Source organism: Equus przewalskii, chromosome 12 (genome assembly GCF_037783145.1).
Source record: "Equus przewalskii isolate Varuska chromosome 12, EquPr2, whole genome shotgun sequence".
Lineage (NCBI taxonomy): Eukaryota > Metazoa > Chordata > Mammalia > Perissodactyla > Equidae > Equus > Equus przewalskii.
The window spans coordinates 39,106,176-39,118,345 of NC_091842.1; the positions used below are offsets into that span (position 1 = coordinate 39,106,176).

At 53.3% G+C, this 12,170-nt stretch overlaps 1 long non-coding RNA gene across 1 annotated transcript; it reads left to right on the forward strand.

Moving 5' to 3' along the window:
- Window positions 1-379: 379 nt before the first annotated feature.
- On the forward strand, window positions 380-11,662 carry LOC139074791 (uncharacterized). The gene is made up of 3 exons (XR_011524550.1): window positions 380-508; window positions 11,435-11,500; window positions 11,591-11,662. It is a non-coding gene; the product is annotated as an uncharacterized lncRNA (long non-coding RNA).
- The last annotated feature ends 508 nt before the right edge of the window (window positions 11,663-12,170 follow it).

Consider the following 12,170-nt stretch of genomic DNA (forward strand, 5'->3'; position numbering starts at 1 on the left):
AGGTTTCACAGGTTCTTCTTTAACACTTGGAGTCATTCACATCATTTCTTCCCTCTTTTTCCCTATTAAATAAGAGCAGCTTACGCAATTTGTATACGGTTTTTAAAAATCTCCCTGCCAGAGAGAAATGGGACCATTCCAGATTAGCAGAGAAAATTTAAATCCTCCCCTGAAGCCTCCTCCTGCCAGTTGGCCTCCGTTGAGCAAGGCTCCTTGCTGCGCACAGCCTCTCCCGCGGCAGAACAGGTTCTCCTAGTTCTGCAGCTGCCTTTCTCCTGCCCTCTCCAAGTTCTGGGCAACGCTCCCTGGGTATGCATGCGGGGGGTCGGCCAGCAAGTTGATTTCCTGTGTGATGATCAGCAGCACGTGGACCTGGTGGCTGCCCAGGGCTGTGAGTGTGGCAGGGCACCATCACAAGCCGGTGAGGATGCCCCATGGCAGATAGTTCAGAAGAGGGGACGTCAGAGCGTGTGCGTTCTACCCCCAAAAGAATTGCTTTCAGCTCCCGGTAAGTCCAGCCTGGGAAACACCTGACCGAAACCTTTGCAGTTAGGCACCCGAAGAATTGAGTGAGGGAAGACCTCTGTCTCTCCGTCACCCTCTACCCTTCGTGTGGTGCTACAGAAAGGATGACATGTCACAACCTTTTGACTTAGCCCATGCCTTTTAATTAAATCTCTTTTCACTCTTTTTGTTTGTTTTACCACCTTTCCAGCCAGTTTGGAAACGTTAAATATTTCTAGATGGGAGAAAAAGTCCCGGCAGAATAGTCAAACAGAATGGAGAGAGAAATTGAATAGCGGGTTGTTGGTTTGGTCCATGGCGATGTCAACGATATTTCAAAGATCAGGATCTCGCCCACGTGCTGCAAGACAGGTGCTCAAAGGGGAACCACGGGAGGAGATGCCTGTGCTGAAAAAGACCCCTCAGAGCAGCAGTGCACGTCCTGGGCAACCTTCCACTGCGTTCAGCCCAGACTTCAAAGGGTTGCAACTTTGTCCTCATATTCTCTGGCAGGATCTTGTGTCCCTCACAACCAGCCCATGTGGGCTCTCTTTGCTACGCTGGGGGAGGACCCCTAAGATCCCAGCATCCTAGCAGAACCCACATTTTCCTGACCACATGAGTGGTGCGCCCTATCTGATTCATAGCCAAGGAGCGGGGGCTGGGATCCACAAGAGGGTGGGTGTTTTTAGTCCACTCATTCATTTGCTCGTCTATTCATCAAATATTTAATGAGATGTTGATGACAGAGTGGTAAGCAAAAATCGTTCTGGTCCCGAGCTCTAGACTGAGTTTAGTGGGAAACTCCATCCCTGTGGAAATACCAACGGAGATATGTGCCAGCAGTCAGGCCCTGGGAAGGATGAGTGGCAAGGAGCAAAGGACTGGGACCAGCCTCGGGGTCAGGAAGGCCCCCTGAGGATGGTTCCGGCTGAGCTGACCTCGGAAGGATGAGGACGGGTTTTCAGGGTCACGGAAGTCCTAGGAAGAACAAACACTGACGCCAAAGCCCCGGGGAGCACCGTATCTTCCAGGGATTGCTGGACAGGGAGAAGGTGCGGCCAGGTGGGAGACAGGGCAGACCTGCCAGGCTGACTTCAGCTGGCACAAACCAGCAGGGCTGGGCCAGGCGTTAGAATCAGAATGCTTCCATGGCCTTCCTGCCACCCTGTCCCTCCCCTGGAACCCCTGGACCTCCCTAAGTCCAGCAAGTAAAGGACATGCCTGGCCCAGAGGGAGTCTCCAGAACCCTGCCCCTCCGCTGCAGCAGAGTCCTTTCTGCTTGGTCCTGCCCAGGCTTGAGGCACTCAGGTCCCGTCTGTTCCCTCCGTAGCAGGTGCGGCTGGCCCCATGCGTCCTGACTCCCTGGACTGGCCCCACAGCTCCCCTGGCTGCAGCAGTGACCTTGGGCCTCTTAACTGAAGCTGCTGCTCCCACCCTGGTTCCACCCCCAGAAGTGGGGACACATAGGATGCCCTGTGCTTAGCCACACAAAATGCCGCCAGAAAGCCACAAGCCCAAGCAACTTCGCTCGGCCACTTTCCTGGGTACCTTTCGGGTCACAGCATTCTCTCCTGATTGTTCCCTCTATTCCTCAGCTCTTCCCCTCCTCCAGGCTAAGCCAGGGGACACCAAAGTGCCATGACTTCCCCAGACCATGCTGGGCCCTTCTCTCCTTCCACAGCTGGGGCATCCTTCCCCACCCACGTGCCGTCTGTGTGAAGGGAGGAGGGGGAGGCGGGGCTGGGGTCTCAGCCTGACACCGAGTCCCGGGTTCCCCAAGCTGGTCCATCCCTTGCTGCCAGCCAGCAGGACACCTGCTCCATCTGCGTCTCTGCACACATCTGCCCACGAGGAGACACAGCTAAGGATTCACCTGAACTCCCTTCACCCAGGGGTCCAGCCCCGACCACTATTTTCATTGTGTTTCCAATGATGCCTCTTTGGCCCTTAGAGCTTCGTATTCTTTCTTTCTTTCTTTCAGTAAGCATGTTCTGAGCAGCTGCTGAGTGCCTGGACTCCCCTGGGCGTCCCCTCTGGGTGTCGTGTGAGTAGGACAGGCAGTTCCTGCTCTCAGGGACTCTGCTGCAGAGGGAGATGGGTAGCAATCACACACATATTCAAGCTGAGAGCATTGCAGTGTTGTGCCCTCCACCTGACAGGGGGATTGGGAGACGGGGAACGGGGAGGGATCAGACTGGTCAGGAGGGCCTGGCGGGATCAGCCTCAGGGCTCAGGCAACAGAGAAGGCGAAGGTCAGCAACAGTGAGTGCAGTGAGCAGCGGGGGCTGTGGGAGGTGAGTGGAGACTCAGTGTGGAGATGGGTCCGTGTCTTGAGAACAAGGGCAGCACCTCAAGCAGAGGACTGATGCGGTCCTATTTGTAGATGACTCTGTTGGTGTTCGGGTGCCAGGAGGAGCAAGGAGACCAGTTAGCATCACTGTTCTCTGTGAGCCTGCACAGCTCCCCAGGTCCTGGAAACAGGAACAAGCTAAGTTGTCTCCCAGTTGGCCCTGGAGGCTGTGGCCACCTCCCCTGCTGGCCCCCGCACTAGAGGATGACATTGTAGCTGGTCTTCTCTCCAAGCCCAGTTCCACTCAGCCCCAGGCTGGGTGTCCCTGCTCCTTTCTCTCTTCCTTCTTCCAATCTCCTGGACCTCAGAATGTTCTGGCTTCTTCGTGTTGCCCCTTGCTCTGTCCCTGCCCTCCTGGTAGGTGGGGAGGAGGTGTGTATCATAGGGCAATGCAGCTCTCGGACCCCTGCTCCACAGAGGGACTGCTGGCCAGGCAGACCCTACATGAAAACCCACCCAAGGGGAAAAAATCAGCATAGGGGCTGGTCTGGTGGCGCAGAGGGTAAGTTCTCACGTTCCGCCTCAGTGGCCCGGAGCTTGCCGGTTTGGTCCTGGGTGTGGACCTACTCACTGCTTGTCAAGCCATGCTGTGGCAGGCATCCCACATATAAAGTAGAGGAAGATGGGCATGGATGTTAGCTCAGGGCCAGTCTGAGGAGGATTGACGGTAGATGTTAGCTCAGGGCTAATCTTCCTCAAAAAAAAAAAATACCAGCATATTCCAGTTCATGTACGTTCCCTGGAATCAAATCAGAGAAGGATTTCTCTCCCCTCAGACACTGGTGTTTCAGAATCTCTGACAAGAACCTTCCTGGATTAAGAAGATTATAATTCAGACATGACTCGCTGTTGGAAAGTCTGAAGGTGATTTATTCCCTTTGTGGAAGGATTTTCCAGAGAGTTCCTCATGAAAAAAGCTGCCTCCAAAGCTTTCAAAAGAGAATTTGATTGATATTCAAAAAGCCATGTGGCCCACAAACATTGTGGCTCGTGGGTACCCAGCACGGTGCTATCCCCTGGAGTCAGCACAGCAAAGCTCTGCTCCCCAGGAGTGGCCACACCAGCATGGGCTTCAGTGAACCAACAAGCTGACAGGTCATTTTAGCTGGTGATAAAAAGAATAAAATAAGATAATGTGGTGGAGAGGACCTGAGGTGGGGTGGGGTTCCAAGGAGCTGACGGTGAGTGGAGCTCAAAATAATGGGAAGGCCGCAGCCTTGTGAAGGTCTGGCAGGAGAATGTTCTGCGTGGAAGAAACAAAAGGGAGGAGGTTTGGCATGTCCGAGGGGCACAAGGAAGTGGGGAGCCTGGGGCATCATAAACAGTCATGCAGAGGGGGTGGAGTGGAGCTATCGTGAGTCCTGTAGCCGTGGTAACAGGTTGGATTTTTACTCTAAGTGTAAAACCCACCGGAGGGTTTTGAGCGAGAAGTGGTGAGCACTGGTTTACAGTCCATCCCAGCTGTACTGCTGTGCAGAAGGGGACCCTGGAGGAGAGGTCGGTACACAATATTGCTGCCGGATGTGGACTAAACCGATGCTAACCAATTTCTTTGATGCTTTGGATAAAAGAGAGAGTGGGCCCCCACAGTGTGACAGTGTCTCTGGTGGGCAAGGCCAGGAGGCGTGCTGGGGGGAAAGGGAAGGAGCCAGGAAACTGACTGGAGGGCCGGTCCCTGAATGGGCATAACCCACAGTGCAAAGCTTAGCACCCCATGGGGAGGGGACCACTGAGACCTCTGAGTCGAAAGAAGTTAATCAGACAGCATCTGCCAGACTCTTGCCCTTTGTGTATGTTGTCCCAGTGAATCCTGACAAACACCTGAGACAGGTGTATGTGTCAGTTATCTATTGCTGTGTGACAAATTACCCCCAAATTTACTGGATTAAAACAACAAACATTTCTTATCTCACAGTTTCCATGGGTCAGGACTTCGGGAGCAGCTTGCCTAGGTGGTTCTCGTTCAGGCTGTCTCATGAATTTGTGGCCGAGAGGTTGGCTGGGGCTGGAAGATCCAGTTCGAAGATGGCGCCCTCACATGGCTCTTGGCTGGAGGCTCAGTTCTTCACCAGTGGGCCTCTCTTCATGACATGGCAGCTGGTTTCCCCTAGAGCGAGAGATCCAGGAGCAAGAGAGGGCACAGGCAGGAAGCCACAGTGCCCTTTATGACCCGGTCTCCGAGGGCACATGCCATCGCTGCTGCTTTATCCTATTAGCTGGAAGTGAGTCACTAAGTCTGGCCCACAGTTAAGGAGAGGGAAACCAGGCCCCACCTCTTGAAGGGAGGAGCATCCAAGAATTTGCAGACGTATTTTAAAACCACCCCAGTGGGCAGCAGCATTCCCATCCCAGGCCGAGAGTCTTTGATGAACTTGCCCCACGTCACACAGCAGGGCAGTGGCAGGAGCAAGATTAGAACCCAGGTCTCCGGAGCCTGAAAGCTGCCTCAGATGCCCTGCTGCTGAGAGAGGTGGTCGCCGCGTGGCCAGTAGGCGCACTACTGGGTCTACAGGCCTCACTGCGACCTTGGGAGGACGGCCATGTCTGAGTGCGCTCAAGAAGTCAGCTGCCACTGCATGGCCAGCCCTGGTGTGCTCCCCCTGGGCCCGGTGGCTGCTCTGACAGCCAGAGCAGTGCGTGTGCCCTGTTTTTTACGTCAATCAGCCCCATTATTTGTATTTGCGGCACACACACCCTCTCTCTCCCTAGCTATCTGGGTACCACACATGAGTCTCCGGGTACCAGGCCACTCCACAAAGCCCCCTGTCACAGAGTCAGCTCGCTGGGCCTGGCTCCTCCCTTCCTCAAGTGAGTTATTTTCCAGAAGTTCCCAGGCCTCTGCGGCTAGCTTCCCGTAGGGCCAACCCCTCAGCTCAAGCTTATGTTTCCAAAAATGAGTGAGTCCAGCCAGGGGCCCAGCCTGGGGCCAAGACTAGGATCTCCCTACTTGGGCGGGGGAGTTTGCAGCAGAGTCCCCGCCGGGCTTCAGACACAAACACGAGTCCAGATGCTACCTAGCAGCGTGCTGCCTGGGTCAGGGCTGGCTCAAGGCCTGGAAGGCCAACCCACTGCGTGGATCTCCAGCGCTCAGCAGAGTGGGGCTGCGAAGAGGGGACCAGAGGCGGCCTCTGTCTTCCTTTCCCTGCCCTCCGTCCAGCGCCAGGAGGTGCTGGTGGAGTCTCCCAGAGCCGAAGGCGATTGCGGTGGAGGCATGCGATAGAACTTGTCTGATCACTCCCAGCTATGCAATTAAAGGCAGATTCACGCTGTGGGGGAATCCGCGTCCATCCGTGAAGAGCTGCCTCTCTGCTCCACGGAATCAAGTGCCCTGACTTCAGGTCAGCTGAGCCTCTCCTTGATTGAGTTTGCAAGCTCTGCGATCCATTTGTACACCAGGAATAATAATAGCATCTGCTTCCCAGTCCTGTTGAGATTAGACAAGATAATGTGTGGAAGGCACATGGCTGTCTTGGTACACAGTAAGCCCTCCGTGGGCATCAGCAGTCCAAATTGATCGTCATCATTCAGAAGAATGGCCCTATTTCGTACGCTTGGTGTCACGGTGCTGGCCACAGAAACGTTTTGATGGAGCCTGCTCTGGAATCGTTTCTACACTCCAAGGAGCATGTCACCATCTAAGCAGGTGAAGTCTGTTGTTCCCCATGGGAGATCGTGTATGTCATGGTTTACCTGTGGACTAGTTGGGGGTCAGGGGGAACAGAGGTACCCATCAAAGTTCATGGCTAGACACATGCCAGAACATGTGGAGGGAACAGAGAGAGTGGCAAGAGGAACCGAAGGACGTAAAGAGAAAGAAGAGGCCACTAGGTAGCAGGAGAGTGTGACTGAGGACGTGGAAGTTCTGGATGCTGGTCCTGGCTCCCCTTCCTACAGAGAAGTCAAACCTCCAGTGCGTCTAACTCCCCGAGGGGAAGGAAACAGGGCTCTGCTCTCACCTGATCCCTGCAGCAACCCAGCCCGCCAGCCTGCATTTGGGGTGCCGAGGCTTACCGTGTAACGTAACAGAGCGAGACGTCTGCATTCCCTGCTCATCTGCATTTGCCACCAAGCATTTACTATTTATCTCAGAGATGAAGCTGTCAGACAGTCCACACATCTGTGCGTGGATGTATGAACGCACAAAGCCACTTATGCTGCATTTTAAGAGCTTCTGTGTGTCATGAGTCATGTGCCCCAAACATGATTGTATCCCTTATTTAGAACCTGCAGTAGACAGGACTCGGTGCTTTCAGCTGGGGCTGGCCTTAGGCGAGTCACTAAACACCCATCCTCAAACATCAATCATCCAAGTGAGTAAAACCATAAACGTGCAGCGAGGTGATGATCAGCCGCCCCTCACGGATTCCCAGCCCCACTTGGGCACCCTGCAGCACCCTATGGCCACCCACCCCAAGACATGAAGACAGTCACATCCCTGCTCCCACGGAGTCCCCCTGTGCCATCCAGAGGCCAGTGGCCCACCAGGAGGGAAAGAGCCCACACAGAGCTCCCACTGTGTGCCAGGCACTGAGCTAATTTCTCTGCACCATCGTGACGACCACCATTCAGTGAGCTTCGCTCTGCTCCCCTGATACTCCCAATGTCCTATCGAGAGGAAATGGAGGCTCTGGGAACCCAACTTGCCCAAAGCTGCCCTGCTAGAGGGTGTCAAAGCCTGCAGATGAACCGCCCAGCCCTGCCCGAGTCCAAAGCTCAGCTTCTTGCTGCTGACCCCCGCTCGCCCCGGCTCCATCCCCTCATCCGGACCTCATGACAACCCTGGGAGGAGATGGCAAGAATGGCCTTAGCTGACAGGCAGGGAGATGCAGGTTCCGGGCTGGGACTCAGACTCATTCACGGGTCTTCCAGGGCGCCCCCGATACCATTGGACATCACAGAGGGGAGAGAGGGGCTGTGGGGAGATGAGGGAGAGCACCATGCCACTGACCTCACATCCTCAGCATTTGTAAGAACAAAGGTTTTCTGGGGAGCCACTCATTACTAGACGCCCGCGCCCCACGTGCCAGATCACATCTCACTCTCAACAGTCATCCCTTGTCCTCTCTGAAGGGGTTTGTCCCCCTCAGTTACCGCCTTTAGAGATCCCAGTATTTCACCTCCAGTGGCCTTCATCCCGGGACACATCGTTTGGCTTCCCTGCAGGGAATAGTGTCAAGAGGCCACTGGTGGTGCCTCCCATCTTGGCTCCGTGTTGCCTTCCGAGCATCCTGGGCTCCCCGAAGCAGAGCAGAACAGCCAGAATCCAAATACTGGCCCCAATGAGGCCCCATTCTAAGATAGCAAAATACGATGGACAAAAAAGACCACCGCAAGAGGTGTGCCGAACAGTTCCTTCAAATAGCGCATTCCCCACGTCATGAAAAATGGTAGGACTTACCAGTGAAGCCTGGTGCCACCTGGCACAGTCTCCCAGCTGGAAATCTCAGGGCCGCATTACTGGGAGGGGTCCCTGAGACTAGCTTGGGCCCCACGAAAGCATTCTGAGCTTTAACCGTGACAGCTTGTCTGGAAAACAGTTCTTCCTTACCCTCGACGGGAAGTTTCAAGAGAAGTCCAAACTGTCACGCCTCCTCTCTCTCATCGGACCACTATTGACCTCCCCAGCTCACCTGGGCTGAGTGGTAGCCACAGATGGGAAACGCTTTCCCAGAGGCTGCAGTTTCGGGGGCTGGCGTGGGGATGGGGTCTGTGCCTCCCTCACATGCTCTGTGCTGCTCTGAGCACCACCTTTACAGGGCAGGGCCAGTGGGGCTATTCATGCTGGCTTCCCTTCGGAGGGGCCCTGGAGGCCCAGAGACAAATGCAGCAGAGATGTCTGCCCTCCCAGGAGCTCACAGTGTGCTCTGACTGTTGCCATAGAAAGGGAAGCCTGGGCTGCTGCAGTGGGTTCAATTGTGGCCCCCAAAGGTATGTCCACCCGGAATCTCAGAATGTGACCTTATTTGGAATAGGGATCTCTGCAGGTGTAATTAAGGTAAAGATCTCAAGATGAGATCATCCTGGATTATCAGGGTGGGCCCTACATCTGATGACGAGTGTCCTTATAAGAAAGGAGGGGGAGATTTGAGACACACAGGGAGATGGCCATGTGAAGATGGAGGTAGGGCTTGGAGTGCTGCGGCCACAAGCAAGGGATGCCTGCAGCCACCAGGAGCTGGAAGAAATAAGGAGGGATCCTCCCCTAGAGCCTCTGGAGGGAGCGTGGCCCTCAACACTTTGATTTCAGACTTCTGGCCCCTAGACCTGTGAGAGAGTAAATTTCTGTTGCTTTAAGCCACTGGTTTGTAGTAATTTGTCACAGCAGCCCCAGGACACTAATGCAAGTGCTGTTGTGAGAGGCTGGGCTCCCTGGGAAGCCAGCTCTGAGATGGAGGTGAGCGAGGGGGACGCTGATGAGGGGTGCTCTTGTGGGGAAGGTAAGGAAGCAGGACTGGGCAGACGGAGAAGTGGGGCTGCAGTGTCAGGATGGCTCTTCAGAGTGGGGTCGGGGTGAGCAGCTGAGCCTTCTACCCCTGCATCCATCACTTGGCCGCAGACCCCAGGAAGAGGACATGACCTTGGATGAGACAAATCTCCTCTGTCAAGGGCAATTCCAAGAGCATCCCCAGCAGTTGGGGGCCTAGATCCTTCAGCCCTGAAGGGGGATGGGGGTGACATATCCCTGCAGCCTTGATCGCTTTTAGGCCAACAAGAGACAGAGGGCTCCCCCACTTCAAGGGACCGCCCTGATCCAACATGCGATCTTGAACCTAGCATCACCTTGTACCTGTCCCAGCCCAGAGGGACATGCCCTACTGTCAGCATGAGGCTCTGGGATCAGCTGGATCATGGGTGTCCCCTGCCAGGGGGGTTATAGTGACAGGGGCCTCAGCACAAATTCCTGCTCTCTATCCCCGATCCCTCCCCGCGGTCGACCGTGGAGGTGTTTGGTCAACTGACAGCAGTATGTCTAATTACATATACTTGCCACGGATGCCTGATGACATGTTACCCAGTGAGGATTATGCATGGCACCAAATGTGTGTCCAGAAACTCTTGTCGCAAATGTGCTTGCTCACAGCTCAACTCTCCTACACGTTCGGTCCCTATTGTGTGTTGTATGGTGATCTGCTCTCAACATCAGATGAGAGAAAGCACTGCCCCCTAGGCTTCTGCCAATGGCTCCATGGGACCTGCTCTTCAGTGGTGGCTGAAAGAGCTCAGCCTCATCCTGGCACCTTCCTCAACCCACTGCAGGCCTATAGATTTCCAGGTGACTCTTTTGGCCTGTGTTTAATACTGATGACATTCTTCAGTAGGTTTGAATCCTTAACTGACAATGGTTCCTTTGGTCATTGAGTTTTTCTCATGAATTTTTAAAAACGTAATTTTCTAAAATTATGCAAGTGATACATGAATTTGTGTTTAGTCTTGTTTTCCCTCTATTTTTGACCCAGGCGCAGAGGATTAAGTGACTCAGACTCCTCAGTTCATGGTTCCATCTCAGCACTGGTCTGTGCAAGGCCTCTCTTTAATTCCGTAAAGACAGAGCTGGCGTGCGGCCTGTGGGCAGATCGCAGTGCCTCCCACCTCTGAAGCTACGGTTTCTACTTTCTCCACAACAGAAACCCAGATGTGGGCAGTGGCCAAGATGGCGGCATTGGTCCAGCGGGCAGCCATGACACAGCTTCTGGGGCAGAGGCCAAGCATGGAGGCCTGTTGCTAGGAAACAGAAATTCCCAGGCCACCTTTCACATCCAGAGACCCTGACTTGCCCAAGTCTCTGACTTCAGTTACTCTAGCCTGTGGAAGCGGCAGGAGACAAGTATATAGAATGCTGAGCTGGGCCTTCAGGGTCTGTGTTGCCAGAAAACCCCCAAATCTGGCAAAGGAAAGTAAACAATTATTCATACTCTGTGATCTCTTTGATGCCAATAAGAAGTGGTCTGTTGAAAATGTGCAGGATCCAGAAGGGATATTCTCCCCATTACCCAACTCAGAGGTTTCCACAATGGACCACACAACCTGGGGTCTGAGAGAACAAAGCTGGTGGTAGATCCTTGCAGAGGGCAGAACAGGCTGGTGAGGGCAGACCAACAGACTAGGGCACTTGCTCCTCTGTCAGGGCAAGAATTTCTTGCCATTCTGGACGTCAGAATGTATATGCCATGGACTGATGACCACTTTTTTCCAATCTCTCCTCTCCAAGTCAGAGTTATTTTGGATGGTGTTAGAATACTCTATTCAAGTGCTGGGGTTGGTCAAATTCATCGTTCAGCCATAGGTGGCCAGACCATGAGGACCCATGTCCCAGACCTAGCAGAAAGGACAGCACATCTCCCAGAGCGGGATACTGTGACTCGATAAACCTTGAGTTGTCTTCGCTGGGGGAGAGAGTAAAGGCATTTTATGTGTATAGGCAAATGCATCTTCGTAGCTGTAGTGAGAAAAGAGGGTGCGTAAGGAGAGGGCGTGTGTGGCTATTGGGCATCCAAGAAGAGATAGATGATAGCAGTGTCATCCGACTTGGACCCCTTTACTCATCTCTGGTCACTGTTCTTTGATTTTCCTTTCCAGATTCACCCTCCCCCAGCCTCAGCTCAGACGAGGCTGAGTAAGTAAATCAGGATGAAGCCCATCCAGGTATTACATCCCCCAATAGGAGTGATGGATTCAGGAAGGGCACAGGGCCCATCAGAACTCAAGGAGTTTTTCTTTTTCTGTGGCTTCTAGGAAAGTGAGTTCAGCTGCCAGTGTTGGAGCCACTGCTTCTGTCTTGCCACCACATGAGACCTGAGACCAAAGCCAACACAAGGAGGGCCAGGCTGAAGGACAGAGAGAAGCCAAGTTTTGATTGTATCATTTGAAATCCTGAAGCCTGGGGTATCTAAAGCCAGACCTACTCATGGATCAGGCCTGGCTACATCATTTGTGGGGCCCATTGTTCCAAAAGCAGGGGCAAAGTGCCATTAAATGTACTCAAATATGAAACTTTTTTTCTCTCTTCCATGGTCTCTCTCTCTCTCGACTTCTCATGGTATGTTTTTATTTGCTATTGGATGTCATTCTAAGTCAAGAGAAATTAAATTAGAAAACTGTGAGTATGAATTTTGCTGTTCATCTTTACATTGTGAAATAACAGTTTTAAGTGCAAATATGAGAGCATTTAACTCATATGTGGGATTACCGAAATGACACAATTTGTATTCCATAGCATAGCACATGCATATACATTTTGTTCTTACCAGAGCAGTAGAAATACCGCACAAAACAACTGTTTTTACGTCACTTCTTGATAGGAACATCTTCTATC